Here is a 25,337-nt window from a genome sequence, read left to right as displayed (position 1 = left end):
GACATGCTGCCTTTGGAGGACAATGAGGACGCCAGGAACAGCACATTCAGTTCCTTACTGCCCTAAGACATGCAGCTCATCTCTGTGGTAAATCCTCTGAGCAGGCTCTGACAACTTCTCTTTCTTTTACAGCAGTGTTACACAAGCCTAATGCCCAGTACTCCAACCTGGAACTATCACAAAAATAAGATGACACCTTCCTACAGTCTTTGAGTGCAGGATGCTCACAGACCCACTTACAAGAAGTGATGGTATCTGCTCTAAATGGTAAATTAATCAACCTCTGAGCTCTGAACCTCTTCTAGTTGTTCCTAAAGCACTAATCTACCTCAGGGCTCAACCTTACCAATCTTTACAATGCAAACCTTACCTGCTTGGACATACTTGGATTAAAATTGCAAACCATTTACTTTCTAGGCATTAAATTTTAGTATAAAATTTCAAACCCCATTGTGAGAACTGCCCATTCCCTGCTGTAGCCAAGCAGCAGGCACTGATTCCACTAGCACACATTCCTGCCAGGTCACACCTAATCATTGCACACTGAGCCACGGCACAGATACAAAACCAGGAATTAAGAGACCTGTTGTAGATCATAAGTGTGTTCAGCTGGGAACTTACTGAGAACATTGGCCATAAAATGTACTGCTGTCAGAGAATTTGGAAGGGGAAGTGCCTCTACTCTGTGCACATTATCAGTGGCTAGGTGGGCTTTGGACTTGAGTACAGTTTGCCCCAAGGATTGTTCCCAGCTCTGTCACTGGCTTCATCTGTAGATGGGCAAAGGACAGATGTAGAACTATAGAATCATTTAAGTTGGAATTCTAAGATCACTGAGTCCAACCATAAATCTAACACTGCCAAGTCCACCCACTTCAGGGTGGTTTCATGTCATAACATAAAATGAGAAATGGCTGCCTGAAAGGTTCCTGCCTGGTCTAAGGCATCACCGAGGTTCTCCAGAGCCAGCAAGGGATGGTAGCACTTCCTGAGGACAAAGTATCTCACCTCACCCAGACATCTACCCAAGAACTCCAGGGATTTTCACAGAAATATCTTGGATTAGACATGACTCATGGAGTGATTCAGGTACCTGTGACTCAGCTCTCCATTGATTACAGTGGTCATAGCCCAGCTGTTAAAAGTTAATGTGAAGGTCATTTAAATGAAATGAAACAGGTGTTTTTCTAAGGATCATTACTGGCTTTGATGCTTCCCTATGGATTTTCACATTTCAGAAAATGCAGTGACAACATACAGTATCTTAAAACAAAGCCTGAATCATTTATCCACAGAAATACAGCAACAGAGCCAGGGGTTTTAAAACAGAGTGATTTCTTATTCTGTCTTAGTATTTCCCTTGGGCATGGGCACTCTATTCCTGTGATCCTGCTTCTCATGCCTGTGGTTTGTGTGCATTCCTGCTTTCCTCTTGACTGCCTGGACAACAGTTGTCTTATTTAAATTTAAATTTTTTAATCATACAGTTTCTTCCATTCCCTAGCAAGGGAGACCATTCCCTACCTGGAAAGAGTCAAGTAACAGCAGAGAAGAAACCCCAGGATAACTTGATGTTATCTTGCAGCAAGAAAGATCACTGTCAGCAAGCAAAACACCACTCAGTGGTCCTGAATCTATGACAAATATATTCCTTTTTTTTTTTAATTAAATCTGAACTGAAACCATCAATGCCCCAATTCTGAAAGAACCCCCTGTAAACAATGGTTCAGTTGGGCCTTCCCCAAGAGACAACTAATTTTATGCTTCATCAGAAAGAACATATTTCACTCCCAAGAATCATTTTAATCCTTTTCCTAATTTGCACATGTTAACACTCAGAAGTGATTAGAGTTCCACGACATGAAGTAATCAAGTTCAGGCACTGTACACAATGCTCAGCAGTTTCTGCACAAGGCAGAACACACCCTCAACAAATTTATTAGTAGGGTTGCCCTTTTGAGACTATCTGGGGATTTTCTGTTGACAAAAATATTTCCTTTATTCCCATGGTATTTGCCCAAAGTATTCCCTGGAACACTGAAAGAACAAGACAATAACAAGGCTGCCTTCATAACCCTTCATACAAAACTTACAGTTTGTGTGGGGCCCTCTGAGCCTTTTTTGCTTGGCTTTTTGACTCATCTGAACTAATTTACTTTGGGTCAAATCCAGAAGCCTTTATTGAGGCAAAAATTCATCACCTCCAAATGACCAAATCTTGAAAGAAGCCCCCAGAAAGCAAACCATCAATTTAATCAGGGTACTTCTCTGCTAATAAATTAGATAGGCTTGGGACCATTCTCTTGGATATTGGCCAGCTGGCACAGGATGACCCATGTCAGTAATGCTCAACTCTCTCACCCTGCAGAACAAAAAGGCTGTGTGAAAACTGCCTGTGGGAAGGGTTGACCCATCCTGACACCTGCACCGTGCCCAGGGTGTGCTGCTGGGCACAGACCATGGACAACTCTAACAACTAAATGGTATCAAGGACAAGACCCCAGACTCCCTGAACATGAGTTCAAATGTAGCCCCACAGTCCAACTTGGGTCAGCACTTGTTGCTAAGTTTGCACAGCCCTTAGTCAGGGAATCCATCAATGAATCCAAATGTAAAAAGTGAGCCAAGGCTCCTGAGTTCAGCTAAACATTATGCTCTTTGGGTTAATCCTGGAAGTTTGAACTTGAAGTTTTCCAGTTGTGGAAATGCCTTCTTGATGCAGTTGATAGGAAAACTTGAACAATTCCTGTAAAATCCACCACATTACTGTATTTCTTCACTTAATCCCTCGTGGATAAGAGTGAGAGGAAGCATTAACAGAGCAGCATAAATTGACACTGACTACTGACAAACCAATGTTGTGAAATAATCCAGCTGATTCAATATGTTCAGTATTGAACATATTGCTGCCCCTGAGCAGCAGCAAGGGAGATCTGGGCTTTGGCTGCCTTGGCACTGCACAGAAACCATGGCGTGATGCCTTGCTCTGTTTGCCTCCGCCTCCTCCTCCTTAGGCAGAGCTCTTGCCTAGGGAATGACTAATGCCATATTCAATTTCCTTAATATGGCTTTGCATTGCTTATACTGCAATGGAAATTTATATTGGAGTCTGAACATGGAGAACCTGTACTGAAGAGATGGGAAGGACAGCCAAAACCAGAGCCAGAGGGGCTCTTGGGCTCACCACCAGACTCTTGCTGGTGGCTCAGAAGTCACTCTCCCAGAAGGGCACCACCTTCCTGTTCAAGAGAGCACCTTTAATTTAAGTCAGTTATTTCAAAATATTTTCTGCTTGTTCCAGTGTCTGCTCCCTCCAGAGATGTCACAACAAACCCCAGGCGAATGTCAAACACAGACCCCCAGCTGCGCTTGCACTGTAACCTCCATTTAGCTCCGTTCCTCTGGTTCTCATCTTCCCTGTCTAGTCCTTCCCTAATTCAGGCCAAGGATTTCTCAAAAGCTCTGAGGATGGGCATTTTTCCTTTGTTTGAAGTGCATCAAAACCCATTAAATAACTTTTATTCTGTGTTATACAGGCAGTACTGCACCATCTGCGTTTCATGTTCGGAGAGAGAGCCAGGAAGCACTTACATACCCAAGGAAAGGCTATCAAATTAAATGAAACAATGGGGAAAAAAAGGCATCCTGTAACCTAGTTTGTCTTTCTACAGTGTTTAGGATGACATGAAAGTGCCACTTGATCAAAGAACAATTTCCAGGCTATTGTACAGCCAATTGGGCTTTACTTGGGTGCACTTCCAAAAGATATTTAGTCTACAACCACTGTTGCAGCAGCAACAGAGGAGCTGGAAATGGTGTGCAGGGGCACTAAATGCCCATCCACAGCTTCGCATGTGTTCACTGCCCTTTCACACAGCCTGGGGACACGTGCCCTGTGTGTGGCACAGCTCTGCACATCCCACAGGGACTGGGAAGGACAACTGCAGAAAATGCAAAAGAAAGCTGACAGTACAGACAATGCAGATAGGGAAATGGCTGTGACAGTTTGGGATAACAAAGGTCCCAATATCCCACTTTACCAAAGCTGACATGCTGTTTCACCCATGCTCTAAGCTCTGCAAACAAAGACCGCTCTGCAGCTGGGGCATGAAGAGCAGCAGTTCAATCCCTCGCCCCCAGACAACACCATGGGATCACACAGCATGGGCTGCAACTTCAGCATCAGAGGAGAAACTCATCTACACCCAGCTCTTTTCAAACTTAATGGGAAAAAAAACTCCAAACCCAACAAAAACGTGGCATTATGGGGCAACAGGCTGGGCTGTGGAGAACCATGAGTGATGATTTCTGACCCCATGCTGAGGCTGTTAGTTATGAGGAAAAGGTTAATTCTCTCCTCCTTTACCTATTTTAAGTGCTTTAGAGTTCTTCATTCCTCTCATAGAAGCTCAGTGTTATATTGCCAACATCCAGCACAGCCTTCTCCCAGCACAGCATTACAAGCACTCTACAACAGCTCTGTGGGTGCACACAGCAGGCAAGGGGCTGGTGGAGGCTGGTCCTCCCAGGCATCAACAGAGCTGTGGCCAGGGCTGGCCTTGTCTGCAAGGCCTGGGATATTCTGCACTGACATCAGTCAGGTCGTTTACAATGTAATATTGAAAAACAAAAACAAAGAAAAGAAATAATTGCAACATAAGTCAGGAAAAACTGTAACTCCAGGGGAAAAGAGTGGGGCTAACATATATTCCATCCTAACAACTTAAAAGGAAAGTATTGGCTACTTCTGAGAACAACACAAGTATTACTAAATTCATATTATTATTATTTCAGGATGTTAACTCTATGCCCCCAAAGTGTCTCTGACAAGAGTCCAGTGGACTGCAAAGGGAGCAATTAGGACAGCACAGCGTTTTGTTAAATGTCTTCTGCCATCTACCAGTCCTGTGTGGCTTTCTAGCACTCAGATATCACCAATTTTGCTCATCTACAAACACTCCTTGCCTCCAGCTTCTCCATGTATATTTCTTGATTTCTATCACCCTACAGTCCTCCTGTATTTACAGTTACTCCTATGAAGACCACTACATGCACAGTCTTTTAGCTCAAAATCATCCTGAAAAACATTACCCAGCCCTCCTGTTCCAAACCTGTGGTTATATGTGACACTTCATCTCCAGCGCTCCCCAGCAGGGTCCCTTCACCCGCAGGAGGTGACTCTCAGCACAGCCCTGAGAGGCTGAGGGATTCATTGAGCACAGGACTGAGCAGGGATGGGAAGTAAAGCAATTGCGTTAGACAAGAAAGACAGAGAGTGTTCTTTTCTATTTTTTTTTTTAAATGCAGTCAATAAAAGAAATAACTGCAGGGAGATGCTGTGGATGAGCGATGGGTTAGCACAGCTTAGCAATATCTCCAGAAGAAAGTGTGTATCATTAGATTTTGCTCTTGAGAGCTGTGATGGACAAGCTCAGCCTTCACATCTTCCCACAGTTAAACAGAGCAGACTCTGACAAGCTGGGTTTGTCTTGTTCCCTGTTTGCCTTGACCTTTTGGGGACAAACAGGGTAAATCCCCATGAGGGTTCACAGCAGGCTGTGCAATCAGAGCTGCCAGTCTCTCCCCAGCCACCCATGGCCAGGTCAGCACAACCCAAGGGCTCCTCACTTCGTGATCACCTGAAGTCACTGTCTGTACCTCTGTGAGCAAAGTGGAGTCTCCTCAGCATCAGGCTCCAGGGTCACAGTCAGGGACTGCTGTTCTGCCCATAAGACAGGGCCAGTGGTCTCTCTTTAATACAGAAATCACAGAATGGTTTGGATTGGAAGGGACCTTAAAGCTCATCTCATTCCGTTTCCCTGCCATGGGCAGGGACACCTTCCACTATCCCAGGTTGCTCCAAGCCCTGTCCAACCTGGCCTTGAACACTTCCAGGGATGGGATATCCACAGCTTCTCTGGGCAACCTGTGCCAGGGCCTCACCACTCTCTGATTAGAGAATTTCTTCCTGACTTCTAATCTAAATCTCTCCTCTTTTAGTCAAAAACCATTCCTCCTTGTCCTATCACTATCAACCTTGTGTAAAATGAGAAATGTTCAGTTGAAAAACACAGCTGATAAAAAAAAAATTCACAGGGGAAGGTGAGCGTTAAATATTCAGGCAAGAAAAAGCAACATAAAGTTGTTCTCTATAACATAAAGCCTCAAAACGGGACAAAGCACATCCCAGTGCTCTGCTATTACATGCTGCAAATAAATTGTTTCTGCAAGAGAAATAGGTATTTTCTCAGCCAAAAGAAAAGCAGAGCAGGAACTAATCAAATTCAATGTTCTTCAGCAATATAACACGAATGCCTCCCACTCCAGTGTCATTTCAATCATTTGAAAAGAGAAGTGAAACCTATAACATGTATTTTGCTTTACTTGTAAATATTTTAAAGGGCAGGGGATCTCAGTACATCAGTATTCTTCCACAAACATTCCTGAGTTCATCTCCAATAGTCTCTGGAGTAAAAAGTTTGTTGTGAAGGCGGGTCATTATGAAGATGGTGTAACACACCTGAAGGTCTGGGACCTCAGGAGTGTTGTGCATCCCCAGAGCAAAGTGTTATCCATTCGTTTCTTAAAAATACTGATGGAATGAAAGGGCTGGTTGCTTTTGGTGCTGGAGAACTGGAACCCCCTGGCAGCTGTGGGCTGAGGGCCAGGAGCTGGTATGTTCAACATGGGGAAAAGCAAGCAGGGATTTTAAAGTGCCACTTCATCTGATTCACTGAGCAACAGGACAATTAAATAAACAAACCCAAACCCAGAATTTATTTATCTTATTTCAAATTTGTACTTATTGCTTTTCTTTCCTTCATTTCTGCCCACTGTTTGGTTGAAGTTTAATCTGTCTGCACCACATGACTCCCATGGATCCATGCCAAGGCAGTGGAAAGCATGGATCAAGATTTTGCATGCCCAAAAGGTATTTCATGTATTTTTAAAGTATATCTCCCCCTTGCTGTTCAGACCTTCCCTTCTTTTAATCTCATCTGAAGGATGCTCAAGTGGGAGGTCAGGGATAGCTTTAGTTAAACATGAAGAAAACAGAAGAAATCATGCAATATTCTGGAAGTGCTGAAGCTGGAAGGAAAATTAAAACCAAACCAACAGTGTTCTCCCACACAGAAGTAATTACCACTGACTAGCCATCCTTTTTTTTTTTTAAATTTCACAAATTTCCCCTTCCCATTAAGGGTTATTTGCATTGCCAAAAATTGAATTTTCTTTGCCAACAATTTGTAGTCTGTGACCTCCTTTCCCCTGGGTAGACAAAGTCATGGTAAGAGCACTGAAGATTCACCAGATAATTAACATAACAAAGAATAGTGTTATATGCTCTACATTTGCCTTGCAAGCATCAAATACATGTGTATTTATAACATAAAAGTGAACTTTTTAAAAAAATTAATATCTTGAACTAGATAAGGCTTGTAATTTTAAAATACAAATTAATCCTTGCTGGACTGGCACAGAGGGGGCTCTGACCTGGCCATAATGGCATAGTTTTTCTCCTACAGTTACAAATGGACCTCAGCTCCCTTCTGGGAAGATCTCATCTACAAAGGAAATGATAAAAAGAATTGATAAACCTCTGTCCAGTTCCTGAGTGCCAACAAAAGTGTAAACTTGAGCCATTTCTTCGGATGGATTTGATGATGGCAATATCCACCCCCTGAGAAAGTCATTGAGCTGTATTCCCTTCCCAGAGCACATTCCATGCTGAACACAAAAGGGAGCATTTGCTTACAAAGCAACTGTTTTAGAGCCAACTCCTGACTTTTTAATTTATTGAGTATTTGTTCCCCTTGACCGAAACTTCAGCAGTCCTTCTCTGCCAGAGCTAATATTTTAAATCGTGTATTTTAACATCATTTGCATAACTTTTTGAAAACACGTTATCTCTATCCATGTCCTCCTGTTTTACATCCTGCCTAATCCCAAGGTCAAGGAACTCAATAGGATCCCCTTGATTTTTCTGGGCTTCAGACAAGACTTTCCAGGCCCAACAAGAGCTCTCTGCCAGCAAAGTGCTGCATTTGCCATGGGGCTCTCTCCTGACTACATTGGACACTTGACAGCAGGACCATGCTTAGTTTGTTTTTATTCACTCTCTGCCATATACTTTAAACTTTTATCCTTGCTCAAAAAACCAACAGTTGTGCTTGCTACATTCTTTTGTGAGGTCTTTTGTGGCTACAACAAAGTCTTCTGTCAAAACCTGAGCAGTAGCTAAAATTCATTTTTTTCTAAAACACTCTTTTCTACAGGAATAACATTCTGGAGAAGATGGCTACAAACACAACAGCCTTTCTGCTCAAAAAGCTGCAGGAAATTAAGACTATGCCAGCAGGAGTCACTCACCCGTGAGCTCCAAAAGCATCGACATACCAAAAGGGATCATGACCTGAAGCTTGGTGGAGTTTATGGGAATGTTCCATCTGGTTCCTCTGTGCCAAAGCCCATCCTGACTCAGACCAAAAGGGTCTCATCCTGATCGCGCTCTGTCAAAATCCAATGGGCTCCTCTGCACCCATCCTCACAACCTGGGCTTCCTCACCCTGGACTTTTGGTCAAGGACACACGTCCCTTTCCAGTTCTATCTTTGCTAAGGTAAGTCAAGGTGAAAGAGCAAAAACATGGCCATTTTCTGTGTTTCAAACCAACACCACTTCTGTTCAGGCATTTCTCTTCCAGTACCGTCCTTACAAAAAAGGCTGGGTTTGGTGCACAACTACTGTCCACACAACCCAACAGAAATGACAAATTGACTTATTTTTAAGAGATGCCCTTTTGCAATCTGTTCTATAAATAACAGTTTTTACATGAGGATCTATAAGCAGATGGGTGACAAGAGCAGTTACCACCAATGGCAGATATGTAGGAATCTATTTTGTATACCACGTTATGCAATGGTGGTAACCTGTTGTACGTATACTACTATTTTTTAATGGTTCTACTCCACCCTTGCACTTCCTCCACATAAGAGGCTCTTGATTTTCAGTTCAGGAGGGGAACAGGAACAGACTGTTTCTCAGCAGCAGCCAAACAGTCCATTTGACAACCAACCTGACACAAAGCCGATGGAAATTCTGCTTCTATGTTAGTACAAAAAATGTGGCTTTAATTGGTAACAGTTTTTGGACAGCTCATTCAGGAGTTGCCTTCTGAATCACATCCCTTCTCCCATAGATGAAGGTGCTATGAGCCCAGCCCAGAAGAGACACACCCCTCCCTAATATGTCTTTTGTTCAGTTGGGTCTCTGAACCGGCAGGAGCAATTTCTCCAGGAGAGGATTATTGACTCTGAGTTGCATCACCCATGGGATACAGCAATCTGACATGATTTAGAGGATGGGAAGGAGAATACATCACCCAGCTGAAAGAGCAAGGAAAATTAAGATGGGAGTGGACTAAATACATTGAAGGAACTGGAAACCAAAAGTGACACAGAGGACAAAAAAAATTATGAGTTCTCCTTATACTCTCAATAAAACCACTGCAGGAAACATTGTTTTTTACTTGGTTTTCTCCACATTCTGACTGCCACCCTCATCCTTAAGCGTTATAAAGAAAATAAGCTTTATAGATTACATTTTGTTCCTCTAAAGCAAGATATTTGGAACTGAAGAACAGAAGAAGAGACTTGCTGCAAGCCCTCACAGGCCCACACTTACCATGCTGCTGGACAAGGAGACCAGGCATCCTTGTTGAGGTGGCACTGAGAACTATTAACAGAGAACTACTTTTCCTAGTCCTTTAAATAGAGCAGGAAGACTTTTTTTCCCCTTGTATCTCCATCACAATTGACTTGAAAATTGTGCTTCTCAGATCAGCTGCCCCACCCTGTCGATGGTGTTTATCCAGCACAACCAGGGTGAGTGGGATGGTTGTAGGTAGGACCCTCCACCCACGTGAATCAGCCCAGCTGAGCTGATCTGTGAGGCCATCAGCTGATTCCTGCCAGCTGAGCCTCTGCCTTCGCCTCCTGTGACTCATCCTCCTCCGAATTCAACAAAGAGCCCCCAGACTGCAGGCTGAGTCACATCTGCTTTGAAGGTGGGAGCGGGGTGGCTTTTGTGTCACCCTCTCTCCGCCTCGGGAGGGAGTGCTGGGGAGGAGGTTGTCCATGTGGCAGTGAAACTCGAGTCAGAGCTCTGAAAATAACAGCAGGGGGACAAGAAAGGCCTCTGAGAACAAGAGTGGCTTTCAGCCACCTTCCGTAATAACACTTCAATCTCCTTCTGCCGGGGCAGAGGGGACAGGGATGATGTCTGATGCAGGGGAAGACCAAGTTCCCAAGGACTGTAGTTACATGGAATTAAAATGTACAGCTCCTCAGTTACATTTTGACAGAAATGACAACCTTACCTGGGGAAAAACTCAGGAAAGGGCACTAGTAAATCAGAACAAGCAAGCAAATTCAGCTCTGATTTAAGCATGTATGTCTCTGCTGCCAGATTTGGCCACTTGGCACCCTCTGACAGCTGTGTATTACCCAGTGGTCCTTCCTACCAGAGCCAAAATCACAAATTTCCTTGGAGATTACTAAGATTACTCTAGATTTCTGCTTTAGTGTTGAGTATGCATTTCTTCCCTCCCCACAGATATGCACCGCTTTTCCTGTGGAGAGGAGTTGGCAGTATGTTCCCCTGCCCTCTCCCCTCCTCCTCCTCTCCCCAACCAGCAGAAACCTTGACTGCCCACTCCCTGCTCCCTGCCTTCAAGAATCATTAATTATCATAACAAAGAACATTTCCTTTAACTGCACAATGTCAAATGACTCTTCAGTTTAAGTGCTCGTCTGTTTTTATCAGTTCAGAGCCAAACTGCTGTATGAGGAGACCGACTGGTAGCATTCCACTTGTGAGAATGCTCTGACTGGGAAATACAAAGACAATCCACTGACAGCAGGAAATAATATAAGTCATGGAAAAGCCAGAAAAAAAATGGAGGATAGACTTGGATATTGTGAGGGAACTGTGAGGCTGGATAAGGGCTGTCACTGGTTATCTTGGAGGAACCCATTAGGCTGAACATCTGCATTTCCAAGTAGAACTAAACTCCCATGAGGAGCCTGGGTTTGCTTAGATGTTGCCTTAATGTTTAATTTATTCAGAATAATTTAGCTTCATTTGGGAAGTTGCAAATGAACTGTTACTTGTTCTGTGTCAACAAAACACTGGGGTTTCTTGCTTAAAAAAAAAATAAAAAGAAAGGAAAACACACATCTTGTCAAGCCAGTGTTCTTTATTCATCATTCACCTTTCTGAAGATGAGCTGGTGGAGAGTGATATGGGGTAAGTCACTCAGCAGTGGCCAGTGATGCTCTACAGCAACTGTGTTGAAGCACAGCACACTTTCAGACCAATCCCCAGCAGGAAAAGGGAAATTACTCTCCTAAACAGCTATTTCCAGAGTGGACAGTGGAAAGAGTGAAACAAACCACATTTTCCTGTGTCTCCTCCTGCATACCTCAACACCAGAAACTTCATAAAAGCCCCAGGATAATTTGACTTTGTGATTCTGTGTGGGCACAAGAGGATAAAAATTGCCTGCAGGAATGTACATCTATAATGTATTTAAGGAACTGGTGGTGCTGGGCACTGTGTGTGGCACAAAGCGCCAGGCAGCTCGTGCTCCCTGGTGAATGGGAAAGTGGGAATTCAAGCCGGGTGAAGCCTGTTTATACATACATTAGTGTGTAGGGGGGGTGGTTAAGTAACTGTCACACTCTGCAGTATGTGCTATCCTACTGCAAAAATTTCATTATGTGTAACTCTCCTTACTCCTTTCTGTGTAATAAAAACACCTCAGGAAATTCCATAATGCCAAAATTAGCAGCCAAGTCTCCGTTCGGAACTCGATCTAGATATAATCCTATATCAGCACAATAAGGTTGTTAACAGAAAGACCAATTTCAATTTTTCCTTAAAGCATAGATGCTGGGTTTAATCCCATCCACTGCCATCCGTGCTCCTGCTCCTCCTGCCTGAGCTCAGCCTCACTGTGGGGCTGTTCCTGTGCAGGCAGGTCCCCACTGTCCCCTAGGGTGACCCGTGCCACCACACAGGAGCAGCTTCTGGGTCAGTAGCCTCTGGTTGCCATTTCCATGAAGCACTTTTCCACAGAGCAGCTTTGTTCCCAGTGCCTCTGCTTGATAATTCCCAGTGGGAAAGACCCAGTGGCCAGTCCCAGTTATCAGCACTGCACCCATCAGCTCAGCACCGATGCAAAGGGAATGGCAATAAGAGCTGGGGATTGAAACCATTTTTTTTTAGGCTGGTGGGAGGGCAATGGAGCATTAGCATTTTTTAATTACTTGTGATGCTGTGAATGTAAAAGATGACGATGAACTCTAACAGAGGGCTTCTCCTCCTTCCCTTTGTAGTGCTACATGGTTCCTCTGCAGCTTAGGCTTGTTTGCTCACTTTCTCATGCTCTTGTTTGGTCAACAGCTACCTCTTGTCAGCTTTGCCCACCCTGCCAAGCACCCAGGACATGCTGTGTGTCCTCAGCCTGGCTGAGGCACCTGGGGTCCCTGCTGTCCCCGAGGAGGCCACTGAACTGTGGCACATCCCCTTGCCCTGCAGCACAACGGTGAACTCACAGCCCTGGCTTGTGGTTCGATGCAGGTCATCAAAATGCAATTCAAATATTGTGGTTTTCACAGAGCAAGTCAAACACAACATCTGAATGAGACAAGGGTGGATCCAGCATGTAAATGCTGTCTCCAGCACTGCATGATGAGGACCTCTAAAGACTCACCTCCCCCATCAAGGGGATGGAGAGGGGATGAAAAGGCGGGGGCTTTCCCTCGCCCTCTCTCCTGCCTGCAACAGGCAGCATTTCCTAACCAGGAGTTGTATAAGCCATGAGAAACATGATTGAATCATATGCTTCAGAGTCCCTGCTGGCTTCTGTTCTGGTAAATCAAGAAGGTAAATATAGATCAGTCACTGCCTGGGTTTATCCGAGTGTATTTGAGCAGTAGCTGGGCTGTCCATGCTTTGTGTGGACAGCCAGGACACACCCCAGCCATTAATCTGGTTTGTCTAATTGATGTGGTCATTTCTCTTTTGCTGACTGGATACATTAAGAAATTGCTCATTCACTCCTCCAGGTTTTTGATGGAAATCTACTTTATTTTGCCTAAAAGCACGAAACAAAGCAAAGCCCTTCTTTTTCCCTTGTGCCCTGCACAGAAGAGATGGCTTCAGCTCCTGCTTCAGCACTTGTTTCCAGCTCTGTTCAGCGCTGGTTTCATGAGACTGAAAACATCACCTCAGATTAGGTAAATCTTTTCATAAAAGCCATTAACTCCTCTGCGGAAAAGCCCAGTGGATTTTTCCATGAGATGCAATTTCTAAAAGCCTGTCTTTATAAATGTGCAACGTCAGGGGCCAGGAAAATAACAATAAATTAGAAAAAAAAAAAAAGCAGAAGGGGTCAATGTAAGCAGCACTTCATTTATGTACACTCCAGCTGAGTTCAAGAGCTACATCATGCCTGTACCTGGCGACTCCAGAACTGATTCTTCAAAACATATACTTTTAGCATTAGATCTCACTGGATCAGACTCAATACCAGTATTTGGTCTCCATTCTGGATCAACTTTTTTTTTTCAGTCTACAGACTAGTGGAAAAATTTATTTTTTCCCCAATTTTCCAGTCCTTTCCCTGCACTGCAAGTGTTTTGCATACTAGCTGGCACATCAATGATGAAAAACACACTGTCCTAATATCCTCCCCCAGCCCTGCAGAAGCTTTCTTGAAACCTATTTACTGCTGGGATGTGCATATTAATGTCTTGTCTTATTTGCCTCACCAAACAGAAAGGAGCTATTTTAAGTTAGCAGAAGATACACAAACTACTGAAAATCCAATCTTCATTTTCAGGAGAAGCCATCTGGTTCATGGTCCTTCTTTTGCATCAGTTTTAAAGCTTCTTTGGGGTATTCCTATGGACAGCACACCCCCATGTGCCAGAGGGTCACTAAAGGATGGTTATCCAAGCCATGGGACCTACACCAGAGACCCAACACGTGGCAAGTTATTTCACCAGAGCCACCTGGCTGAGATCCCATTAGCAGCTCGTAAGTGAGCCTGGACCCTGATCGCTGATAATGATATAATGAATGCCAAATTAAAACCTAAAACTATGCTACCACAGGCTAGATCTTATCAACCTCCCCCGAAAGCTGAGCTGCTTCATGCCCTGTGGGTCTTGAGTAGGAGATTTCAACTAATATGCTGCAGGTAATTCAATCTGTGCTGCTCTGCTCTTTCGAGCTGCACTCGGCCAAGGCTGCGTTATGATATTAAATCCATGGCGACTTCAGAGGTGTAGGCTTTGGCTCATTGTCCTTCAGCTGACATGCAAAATCAGGTTGAACAGACCTGGAATGACCCAGTTGAAGTACCTTGGCTGAGCTTCAACTGAGAAACTGTGTTTAGTCCAAGGAAAACTGCACAATGGTGCACATCTGGATGAGGCTTTTGCCTTCAGTGCTGGCCCTTCCCAGCACTGGCCTTTGACTTTAGCAGTAAGAAATCATCAGGGAATAGTAGATCAATAGAAATGTCAATGACAACAAACTATCAAATCAATATTGTCCTCTCTTTTTCTGCAGTGCTGTTGGTTTCAGAGCAGATGTGCAGTGCTCTCCTGCTGAATAGCTGATGCTACTTATCTTCAATCCCTGGGATGTTTATAAACCTTTCCTTTCCTGGAAGGCCTACTTCTGGGACAACAGCAGTTATTCTGGGCACGCAAAAACCGCACTTTTGTGAAAAACAAACAACAGACAATAGACCTTCTTATTTACATGCAAAGCAAATGCAGTCATGCAAACAACAGCCTCTCAGCAAATCCTGGGATGGGCAAAGCCCTGTCCATGATTAGCAGCAGGATGGATAAATCACACAGCCAGTTAGAGTGCCCAGGAAGCATTCATATATCTTTCTGTTTTCCTTCCCCAGAAGAAAATGTTCTGTTTTGGTTTTTATCCAAGCAGAAATAGTTCAGTCCTTGGGTAAAATTTGGCAAGTAAATGCTAAAATACTCTCAAGACCAATAATCTAACCTGGCACTCTCAGCAATAACGAGTGAGTTATTTGTGTATGAACCCAAAACAGATACTGTGGCCTAACACTGCTTTTACTGAGGATAATGTAAACAGCTTCTCCTGGGCATGGGCAGCCCAGCAGAGACTGAGCTGGACCTGTCACCACATTGTGCCACAGTGGGGACAAAGAGCTCAGTATCTCTCCAGCCCTGTGTGAGGCAGCCAGGTACAACAAGTGATGGGGAGCTGAAATGAGTCCAGGGTAGGGAGCATGAGAGGCAACACGGGAAAGCCATGGAGATCAGACACAATCTGGTGTGTGCAACACCACAGCAGAGCAAGTCATCCCTCAAAAGCCTCCCAGAACATACCTGGAAGTGTTCAAGGCTGGGTTGGATGGGACTTTGAGCAACCTGGTCTAGTGGAAGATGTCCTGCAGCAGAACATCTTTCCTGCCCCCTGTTCATCATGGGTGAACCAGGTCACGTGTCCCCTTGTCAAAGCTTTGCTTTCAAAGCATTTTCCTCAAAGTATTCCCACTAAAAGCATTTACAGCACTTGCTTCTAAAGCAAAGAAAAAATGTTCTCTCCAAGCTCTTTACTGATAGAGTGAGTTTCTGCCTAAAAGTAGCCCAGCATGTGTCCTGCTAGAACCAGCTTTTCTAAGACAAGTAGCTGGCTAAGCCAAGCAATCCTCTCAGCTTCAGAGGCTCGTCTTTACAGGGCATGTGACAGGTGGTAAACACCACAACCCACTGCTCTGGACTAAGCTCTCAACACCAGACAAGTCAGTGCCGACAGATATGGGTTACATCACTTCAAACCCAAGGTGCCTGGCAGACTTTGGAGGGCTCGAAGACATCAAGTAGGTGCTGATCTTCTGGGAAACATCCACGGGAATCACACTCTTGCCTAACACAGAGCTGTCATCCTGTGGTGTCTCTATATCCAGAGTCACATCCCATGTATGGTCTGTCAACAAAGCCATCAAATGTCCCTGCACTGGTACCACCTTTGTTCTATGGTACTTTACCTTTTACTCTCAGAACAGACAATTAAAACAAAATCCTGCCACCAGCTGCACCCGGGTGACTTTAACTGAAATTCAGAAGAGCTAAACCCACCTGCAAGACAGTGGGAACTGATACTCAGCAGAGTATCAAGTCTCACTTGATTAAGCCATAATCATCACAGCATACCTGGTGTGACCTGGATGGACAGGTAGCACTTAGAAGCTACACAGTGGCCCAAAGCATTAATGTTAAACCGTGGGATGAAGAACATGGGAAGGCAACAAAAATCAAGTTTCTGCTTGATTTGGTTGTTAAAAGCAGTCTTCACTGGATAAGGAAAAAATAGTGTGTGGTCCTTTAAATAAGGCAGCAGCCTCCAAACAGTGAATCATTTAATCCCTTCTCACTGGCAGCTGCTTTATCCCAGCCTCCCCCAGAGGCACATCTGCAGCCCCTGTCCCAGTGCAGGAAGGGGAGCCCCACTGGGGACTGCAGCTCCCCAAGGTGGGATGTCCCCACAGGTATCCCCACACCATGCAGCCTCCATCCCCATCACATGGTTCTTTATGTGTCCATGGCCAAGGCAAGCACAGCTATCTCAGTGCCAGTGTGATCTCCCTGTTGGGGCAGTGACAGCACAACCAATCACTTCATTTGCAGGCTTGGAACTAGGCTTGCACTGTGTGTTCACAGCTGAACTGTCCCAGTGAGGTCAGGATCCCATAAAACATGTAGAGACCGTCCCTCACCCAAAGAAATTACAGCCTGTGCAGTCAACATGCTCCCTGAGATCAGGCAGCGTTTCTAAAACTGTTTCTAAAAATACTGGCACTTCTGCAGGGCTCTGCCTGGTCTAGGCTCAGAGACACTGTCAGCTGAACTTTGCAGTGGACGTCTGGGAGATCCTGCTGTTCTCTGAGATATCTTGTGATGCCAGAGACCGAATCAAAGAGAGAACACTTGCCAAAGCTGTGGACATGAGCTCCTAGGCATGCAGAGCAAGCAAGTGCAGGGCTAACAGGCTCCCACCACTTCATCCCAGTGGCTGCTTAATACAGTGTCCCTGTGCAACCTGGTGTTTGCAGACAGAAGAGCTTTTCTATGAAATATCAATTGTTCCTAAGAGCCAGCTGACACTGGAACTACCTTCACTAAATGATGAGTGTATGATAGAGGCTGTGCCTTGCTTGTCTAACAGGAGCTGCTGGAGGGATGGCAGGCAGCACACACGGACACAGAAATGGAAAGGGAAAGGTGCTGTGGGTTCTCTCAAATAGTTTCAAATAATTTTTTGTTTGGAAACATTACCCAAACCAGTGCACCTTTTTAAACCCAACAAAAATGTCATTCGGTGACCAAGCACACACTCTGGGACCTTGATGTAAATCCAAGCTTGAACATCCCATTAGTCAGTTTTGATAATGTCAAAACATTTTGAGGAACAGCACTGAGGAAAACTCATCAAACTAAAGGAATTAGGGATGAACCTTCCCAATCTGGGAAAGAGGCCCCATGAGATGAGGATGCTGGAAGCCCTGGAAGAATTTGGGGGTCAGCAGGCCAAGAGATGTTGACTGTCCTAATAGAAAGCTCTGTAGACAGAGAAATAACCCAGAAAACTGCAGTAACCATGGTATTTAAATGGCAGGATTAATTAGTCACCGATGAGACAAGTATGAGGGGATTATGAGGGAGGTAAACAAAGATTTTAATAAAAGGAAGAAAGAAAATCAATTGAATGGATTCTGCTGGCTTCTTCTCTCTCTGTATTCAGAGTCACAAAAAAAAGAAACCTATGTCCCACGAAATTGGAAAGGCCATATTTAACACTGATAAGCAAAGCAGCTGAGATAATGAGATAGCAGCTGGTAGAGATCCCTGCTACAAGGTGTTATTGAGGCCAAAGTGAAATTCAGAATAGGATTAAGTATTTAAATTACTAGTCAGATGGCCACTTGCTGTTAGGGAAAAAAGGGCAGAAATTAGTTTGGTCTAGAAAGTGGGCAGTGCCTGAGAACAGAAGAAATTCTGCTGTGAAAGTATCATCCTGTGCTTGGCTGCTATGGAAAATTTTACCTTAACCTGAGGGCGACCTCGCTGATGGGACTTGTTGAGAGGGTAACTTGTCCTCACTCAGTTCTTTATCCACATTTAATCACCTTGAAGAGCACCATTAGAGGGGTAGGTGTAGAAATTCATCTTCCTGCAAGATTGGAAGTTACAAAACTCATGAGAACAGGGTAAAGATTAATGAGAAAGAGCTTAAATGAGCCTCTGACAAAATGCTTGCAACATTTATTACTCAAAGTGGTGGCAAGTTGTTTTGTGGCGCTAACAGCAGGTACCACTGGATAGAACAGAAGCAAACTTACACAAAGTAGATCAAGGCTGGACTAAAACAGGGTCTTCAAAGCTATTACACAGCAAAGTCTGCCGGAGCAAGAGTTCTGAGCAGTAGAAGGTGGAAGGTGGGGGTGGTATTGTGGAACTGCACAGTGATTTATACCAACTTGGGTGCTAGAAGGCTTTCCTAAGAGGATACAAAAGCCTCTCTGCTGCTGCCAACCAAACTGCCCTCAAACTGCACATGCTCTGCTATGCAAGCCCCAAGTAGTAAATATGACTCGATTCTGAACCCCCCCCCCCACAGATAAGTCCCATTAAAACTTGGCCAGACTGACAATCCTTTAAGAAACAAACAGTCCCATGTCCTTTACTCACACGCTCTACAAGCACCAAGGAGTTGGATGTGAGCACAAAAGGCTGGCGGTGCTGTCAGATAGAGTTCACCATGGTCTTAGAAGTGCTGCAAAACAAGGTGCAATAACAAATGGAGAAGGTTTTCACTTTTGCACAGATTTAGTCAAAGGAAAGCTCCTGATATCAGCTGTATCCAGTGTCCACAGACTGAGGAAAAGCAGCTGGGGGAAGCCAGTGAATGAGAAGAGAAGCAACAACCAAACAGGAAGCATGGGGACTACAGAGAGGGACAGGAGAGAAGCTGCAGTGCTCAGTGTTGCTTTCAGGCAACCAAAGAATAAGGAAAAGAATAAAAACAGGGTTTCAAAATGGCTGGTTGTGAAGAGGGTAGTCAGCTGGCTGCACTTTGGCTCCAACAAAGCTTTTTCTGCTGTGTGCTGTACGATGAGATGTGTGCTGGCCACAGCAACAGGAAGGGGACAGAGCATCCTGATATCCTGTGATGACACCTTCTGCTGACCAGCAGTAACCTGGGAGAGGTCTTTTCTGTTCCTGTCTGGGAAGAGAGGGGCTGCAAAGAGACTGCTGCAAGGGGGGGAAAGAGCAAGGTAAAGCTAAGCTGGAGAGAGTCTGGTAAGAAACTGGGAAAATGATGGCGCTCATCTGGAAAGCCACAAAAACCACCACAGAAATCAAAGCTGGAAAGGAAATCAGACGTGGCATGTGGTCTGCTACCCTGGACAAAGACAAGATCATGGACATAGAATCATAGAATAGTTTGGGCTGGAAGGGACCTTTAAAGGTCACCTAGTCCAACCCCCACCCTGTCTGGGTTTATCTGTGCAGTGTCACTGTCTGTATGTCCCCAGAAGGTCACTGCCATTGATGCAGCTCCTGTCAGGGTCACTCACATTGGACAAACACTGACTTCTGAACTGAACTGATCCCACTGAAGGATACCATCTTTCACTTTTATGAGCAGACATTTATTTCAGTACTTAGAGAATGAGAAGTTTCTCTCCACTCGAGACACAGCCTGCATTTGGAATAGGTCCTGTTAGAAGCATGAAGCTGTAACAGAGACTGAAATCTGATTCTCACCAGGCATAACTGGAGATGAAACCAGTTTGGATTTGATGCCAAAATGGTACAACATAGATACAGCCAGGGAGTGTATCCAGAGCAAACCAAACTGCAAGAATCAAGAAATAAAAATGCAAAAAGGAATAATCTTGAACATGAATTCCAGCTATCCTGAAAAGCAGCTATGGATATAAAATATTAAACACATCCTGCACCTGATACCTAACTCCTCCCAGCCATGCCATGCCGAGGGCTGGACAACCCGGCGTGCTGCAATGCATGAGGCATTATTTTAGTCCTAATTCTGTCTGTTCCGGGATTATGGCATTAGCACCCAAATCTCACAGTGCAGTTCAAGGAGAAAACAAAAAGCAGGCTCCCCACGTTTTGTCCCTGGGATGAGGAAAGCCCTGCTCTGGGGGAGGCAGACAGAAGAGTTATTTTTCAGCAGCCAGACAGTTTGGGGGATGCCGTCTGCAGCCCTCAGGACACTTGGGCAGGCAGGAACGACTCAGTGGGAGGGGAGGCGACAGCCCCGTGCAGGGAGATCTCCCGGGCCCGGCACGGCCCGTGGGTATTGCCGGCGGTCACATGCGGCAGAGGCGGGGAGGGGAAGCGCCGAATAATTGAGGAGCTGCAGCGCCCTCCTCCCTCCCTCCCTCCTTCCCTCCTCCCTCCATCCCTCTCTCCCTCCATCCATCCCTCCCTCCCCCCTCCCTCCACACTCCCTCCGCCCTGCGTGCGCTGCCGGGAGCCGGGGTCGGCGGTGCCGGCGCAGCCCCCCCGCCCCTCCGGCTGCAGCAGCGCAGCCGCCCCCGCGGGGAGCGCGCCCGCGGCCGCCCCGCAGCACCGCCCGCCCGCCGCGCTCCGCGCCCGCGGTGAGTGCCCGCGCCGCGGGGAGGGAGGGAGGGAGAGAGAGAGGGGAGGTGGGAGCCCCTCGGAGCCCCTCGGGGAGCGGGGGACGGGCGGCGAGCCCGGGAAAGGTCTGCCCGGAGCCCCGCGGCGGAGCGCGGCCGCGGCCCCCCCGCCGCGCACACGGGGTAGGTTTTGTGCCCCGCTCGGCAAGGGCAGCGCCCCGGCTCCTCCGGGACACGGGGAACCGGCCCCGGGGGACCCCAGCCCGCCTGAGCATCCCCTCGTCCCGGCCCGCCGCGGCCCCGTGTTTACGGAGTGTCGGGGCACTCGCCGGCGGGGAGGAGGAGGCGGGGGCGCCGGCGCTGACTACGCGGGATTGATAGGAAACGGGGGAAAAGCAGAGTGAGAGGAGGGATATCGGGTGGTCTGAGAGAAGCGACAGCTCTTGCTACAGGTGACCGCGCGGAACGCGCCGGTGGGGAAACGTCGGGAAGCTGCGGAAAGGGGGGAAATGGGGGAACAGAATCGGAGGAGATGGAAAACCGCGAGGGAGGCGGGCGCGGAGAGATGAGACCTGCGGGGCAGGTGACACCCGCGGGGCCGGTGACACTCGCGTGGCCGGTGTCACCCGGCGGGGCCGCTCGGGGTGATGCGGGGGTCGGTCCCGCGTGGGGCCGGCGGCGCCGGGCGGGCGCTGTCCGCGGTGCTGAAGCCCCGACGGGGCGGACCCCGGCTCAGGCAGCCCCGGCCCCCCGAGGCTCCCCCGTGGCCGCGGGCGACCCACGCACACGGGCCCCGTTTGCGGCTCCGTCTTCCCTCCGGCGTCGGCAAAACTCCCCGCGACTTGGAAGCCGGTAATGGAGTTGGCTTCCTCTTTACGTCACCCCGGCTCGGTGCTGTTTATTGATTCCACACGGGTATTTTGGAGCTGACTGGTACCAGCCGCCTGCCCGCCTCGGCCCCGGGTAGGTGTGCTCCAGCAGCCTAATTTCTTCCCTCAGATTGCTTTCCAGCCCAGGTTCTGTTGCTTATTAAATAAGAGTTTATGCAAATAGACTTAGTGCCTTCCTGTCACAGACCATGCTGAAAGTGCTCTAGTACAGGGCTTCCAAAATCAACACCGACTCTGGGAGTAGGAAGCCGTATCACTCTGGTCGACCCCAGAGAAGACTTTTTCTCAAAAGGACCATGTCTGATTTTATCTAGCATATTAGCTAATTAATTCTCCCAGTGTCCCTAAGCAGTAGGCGAGTACATTTTAGCATGCCAAGGCATTTGTTTAACTGCCCAAAAACTGTCATGAGACTGAAAGTCTGATTGCTAAAGATATTTACGTGTGTTTGTTTTATTGGCACACGTTGCTTAAGGCATGTGACTTACAGGAGCTGAACAACGTATTGTAAATAAACAAAAAACCTCAAATAAGCCAAAAATGACACTAGAGAGAAAAGTTACCTAGGTTAAACTGACAATCTGTTCTTGCTCTCCATGAGGAATCCTTGTTCCATGACAGCAGAGAATTAAGGGGTTCTTGCAGAGATCCAAGGTCCAATTTCCCTTTTTCATCTGTCAAAGCTGCTAAACTTTGCCAACAAAGCAGAGACTGATAAGTAGTAAATAATACCAACAAGGAATATTGGATCCTCTCAAAGTCAAATGTGCAGTACATATCTGAGAAGACAGCACAGAAGCAAGAGCTGTGATAGGACAAGCTGTTGAACAAGAACTAGGGAAAAATGTCTTGTTCAGTTGCTGATCAGTAAGTGGAGACGTAGGAAGGAATTTTTGCCTCAGCCCTTAGAGACAGACTGCTAGAATACATTAGACATCAACAAAAATGACAATAAAATTGTAAGTAAGGTTAAAAAAAAAAAAAAAGGAGGAAAAAAAAGGAGGAAAGAAAAGCCAAAGCCTGTCAAGGACTGGAGAAAGGCCCTTACAAAGGAGGAACTATGCCACCTGAGAATTCACTTCATTACAAAGAAAGGTGACATGATTCTTGCCTCTACAGAAAGAAATTATTAGGCACTGACTTATTCTTCCATCTGCCAAAGAGAGACACAACATGAGCTAGTACGGAGGTGCTGAAGCCAAAACATTCCAATTTAAGTGAGGGATTGCATTTTTGAACAGTGGAGGGCTGATGACCTGATGAAGGAGCCATCAGAAAACCTGCTGGATTCTCCATCTGTTTATGTCAAGACTTGATGTCCTCCCAGAATATGTAACTTAGCCAAAACAAGTCATTGGGCTCCCTGCAGGAGTAATTGCCTGGAAACTAATGGCCTGCAATTCAGACAGAATTAACTCAGAGGACTTAATGGTACCTTTGATTCTTAATTCTCCAAGTAAGGCACAGGAATGTAGAGGTATTCCAGCCTCCCCTCTAGACAAGTATAATGTTCCCAGTGAGTGGGATTTTAACTACGTGCCAGGAGCAGAACAAATGACTGACCAAATTCTATTTTGAATCCCCCAGTTTTCCAATTGGTTTCATTAATTAACTCTGCCTAAAAATAATCTCTTTCTTTGTGCATATTGCAGTGAAGTGAAGCATTTTAAAACCCTTCTCCTCAGGGAGTCAGTTATGACTCTCAATTCAAGACGTATCTTATCCTTCTCCAATTTTTTTAGGATTATATGAAAATGATGAAAATTCATTCTTTGTGTAACTTCAGAATCTCAGATGGGATCATATCAGAAAGGATTCCAGCCAAAATTATTTTAAAGGATATATTTGTAGGCTGATGTGACACTACTTCCTTCTTGAGCACAAGACAGTCTGTTTTCTCAGTTCTGAAATCACGCACATATAATAGGATTTCATCCATCTTCCCTTGAAGGCAACAGGAGTTTTTCTAGAAAATTCAGTGAGAACAGGCAAACCTCTTACTGGCTAAATTAATGGTTTTCCTGTGAAGGCCTGCAACACTCAATCAAATAGAATGGCAAGAACTTACACAAACGTAAACACCATCCTGGACTCCTCATGAAAACAAACAAACAAGCAAACAAAGAGGATAACAGAGCAGTCTGTAACAGACTTCTTAGCCTCCAGATAATCAGAATTTTGCTTTCAGAGCACTTGAGCTATTAAAGTCATCATAATGTATATGTGTAAGCAACATGTCATTGTTTGGATTATTAAGACATTTAAAAATAAGAATATAAAAGGAAAGCATATACTTCATCTGTGTGTGGTAGTGGGATCTATATGTCGCTCAAAAACACTTATCTGGTGGGCAGTATTTGTGTCTTTAACATCGATTAAAAATAATTAAAAAACACAAATCACTCGCAGAATAAAATTATATATATATATATATAAAAATATATATATATATATATATAAAAATCATTCCCTCTATAAAATATAAAGCCATGGTTGGGTCTGACCTTGTCACTCCTGTGGAAGATAGAAGATCTAGGGATGCAAAGTATCCAGAGCCCAGAAATATAGTAGGCATTTTTAAGCTACTTCATATGGATGTGAAAACATGTCCAGAGTCTCACCTCAACCCAGGTTGAGTCTGCTGAACTCATTAAACCACCCAAAGTGTAAATGGGAGCAGACTCAGATCCACAGAGATTCCTAAAACATTTTTCATTTACGAGGTATGAGACATAGTTAAGCTGTGGTTGCCAACGGGAAACTGCTCCCTACTACAGGAAAAGGTTTTTCTTGTGTATGTTTCCTTGACTCATCAAATAGCAGCCCTTCCTCTAGACCATGTGGTCATCTGCATGGCACTGGATGTTCTGAGTAGCATTGATGCTGCCACCACAGCCCTTCCTTTCTGTCACCAGACAGGAACATCTCTAAGGGAAAACTATTTTTTCCCACAATAAAACTCTGGTACTTATGAAACAAAACCAGTGAGGTGGAGCCACACAGCACGTGACTCTATTGTTTTTGTTCCTCAGCACAGTGACTGTATCAATAATTTACCGAAAGTCATGATACCATAAATTAAATCTACCTGGGAGGGGATCAGAAGAATTGCTTTTACAGTACAGGTTTTTCAAGCACCACAACCTAATTCTCAGAAGACAGTGTCACAGGACCCAGTGGTTTGCTGCCTGTGGGGAAATGGGTTACTGCTGCCGTGCTACAAGTGCCTATGAGGGTGTCAAAACTTTAGGTTGATGTCTGTAAAACCACACGTGTGCATTTAGTCCCTCTCAGCAGACATTGACTCCTGCTTGTTGGTGACCATGACCTCAGTAAGTGGTTTGGTCCATTCCTCCTGCGGGTCCCTCAGCTCCATGAGTGCAGGCTAGGTTTTCTTCAACACAGGTTTTTAAAGCTGAGGATGGAGACACCTGTTCGTGCTAGACATCTATTTCAAACCTGGGCAGGTTTCACCCACAGCAGCCCAATTAAAACTTAGCTTTAATCATGTGCTTGAGCATTATTGAACTAGGTCTTGATGATGGACCCATCTAACCATTCTGAATAAGCCACTGCCCCACGGTGCTCAACAATGCCAGGGTGGCTCCAGGTAGGATTTGGACACCCTAGTCTGGTAGAGAAGGAAATGTGTGCTTCTCCTGCCTGTCCTTCATTTTCAGCTGGGACTAGGCAGAAAGCATTGATGACAGGCCTTGCACC

The 25,337-nt window shown here is 45.5% G+C and overlaps 1 protein-coding gene across 2 annotated transcripts in view; it reads left to right on the top strand.

The window, feature by feature from the left end:
* Positions 1 to 20,526: 20,526 nt before the first annotated feature.
* Positions 20,527 to 25,337, top strand: part of SLC7A14 (solute carrier family 7 member 14) — a 30,574-nt gene continuing 25,763 nt past the window's right edge. Inside the window, exon 1 of one of the 2 annotated variants that reach the window (XM_064665811.1) lies at positions 20,527 to 20,748. The gene's annotated coding sequence lies outside the window, so the exon portion shown is untranslated. Of the gene's footprint in view, positions 20,749 to 21,035; positions 21,180 to 25,337 lie in introns of those variants that run through there. The other variant, XM_064665812.1, reaches the window with a different exon arrangement.

This window comes from Pseudopipra pipra, chromosome 10, assembly GCF_036250125.1.
Source record: "Pseudopipra pipra isolate bDixPip1 chromosome 10, bDixPip1.hap1, whole genome shotgun sequence".
Lineage (NCBI taxonomy): Eukaryota > Metazoa > Chordata > Aves > Passeriformes > Pipridae > Pseudopipra > Pseudopipra pipra.
This window is presented reverse-complemented; position numbering and strand designations above follow the sequence as displayed.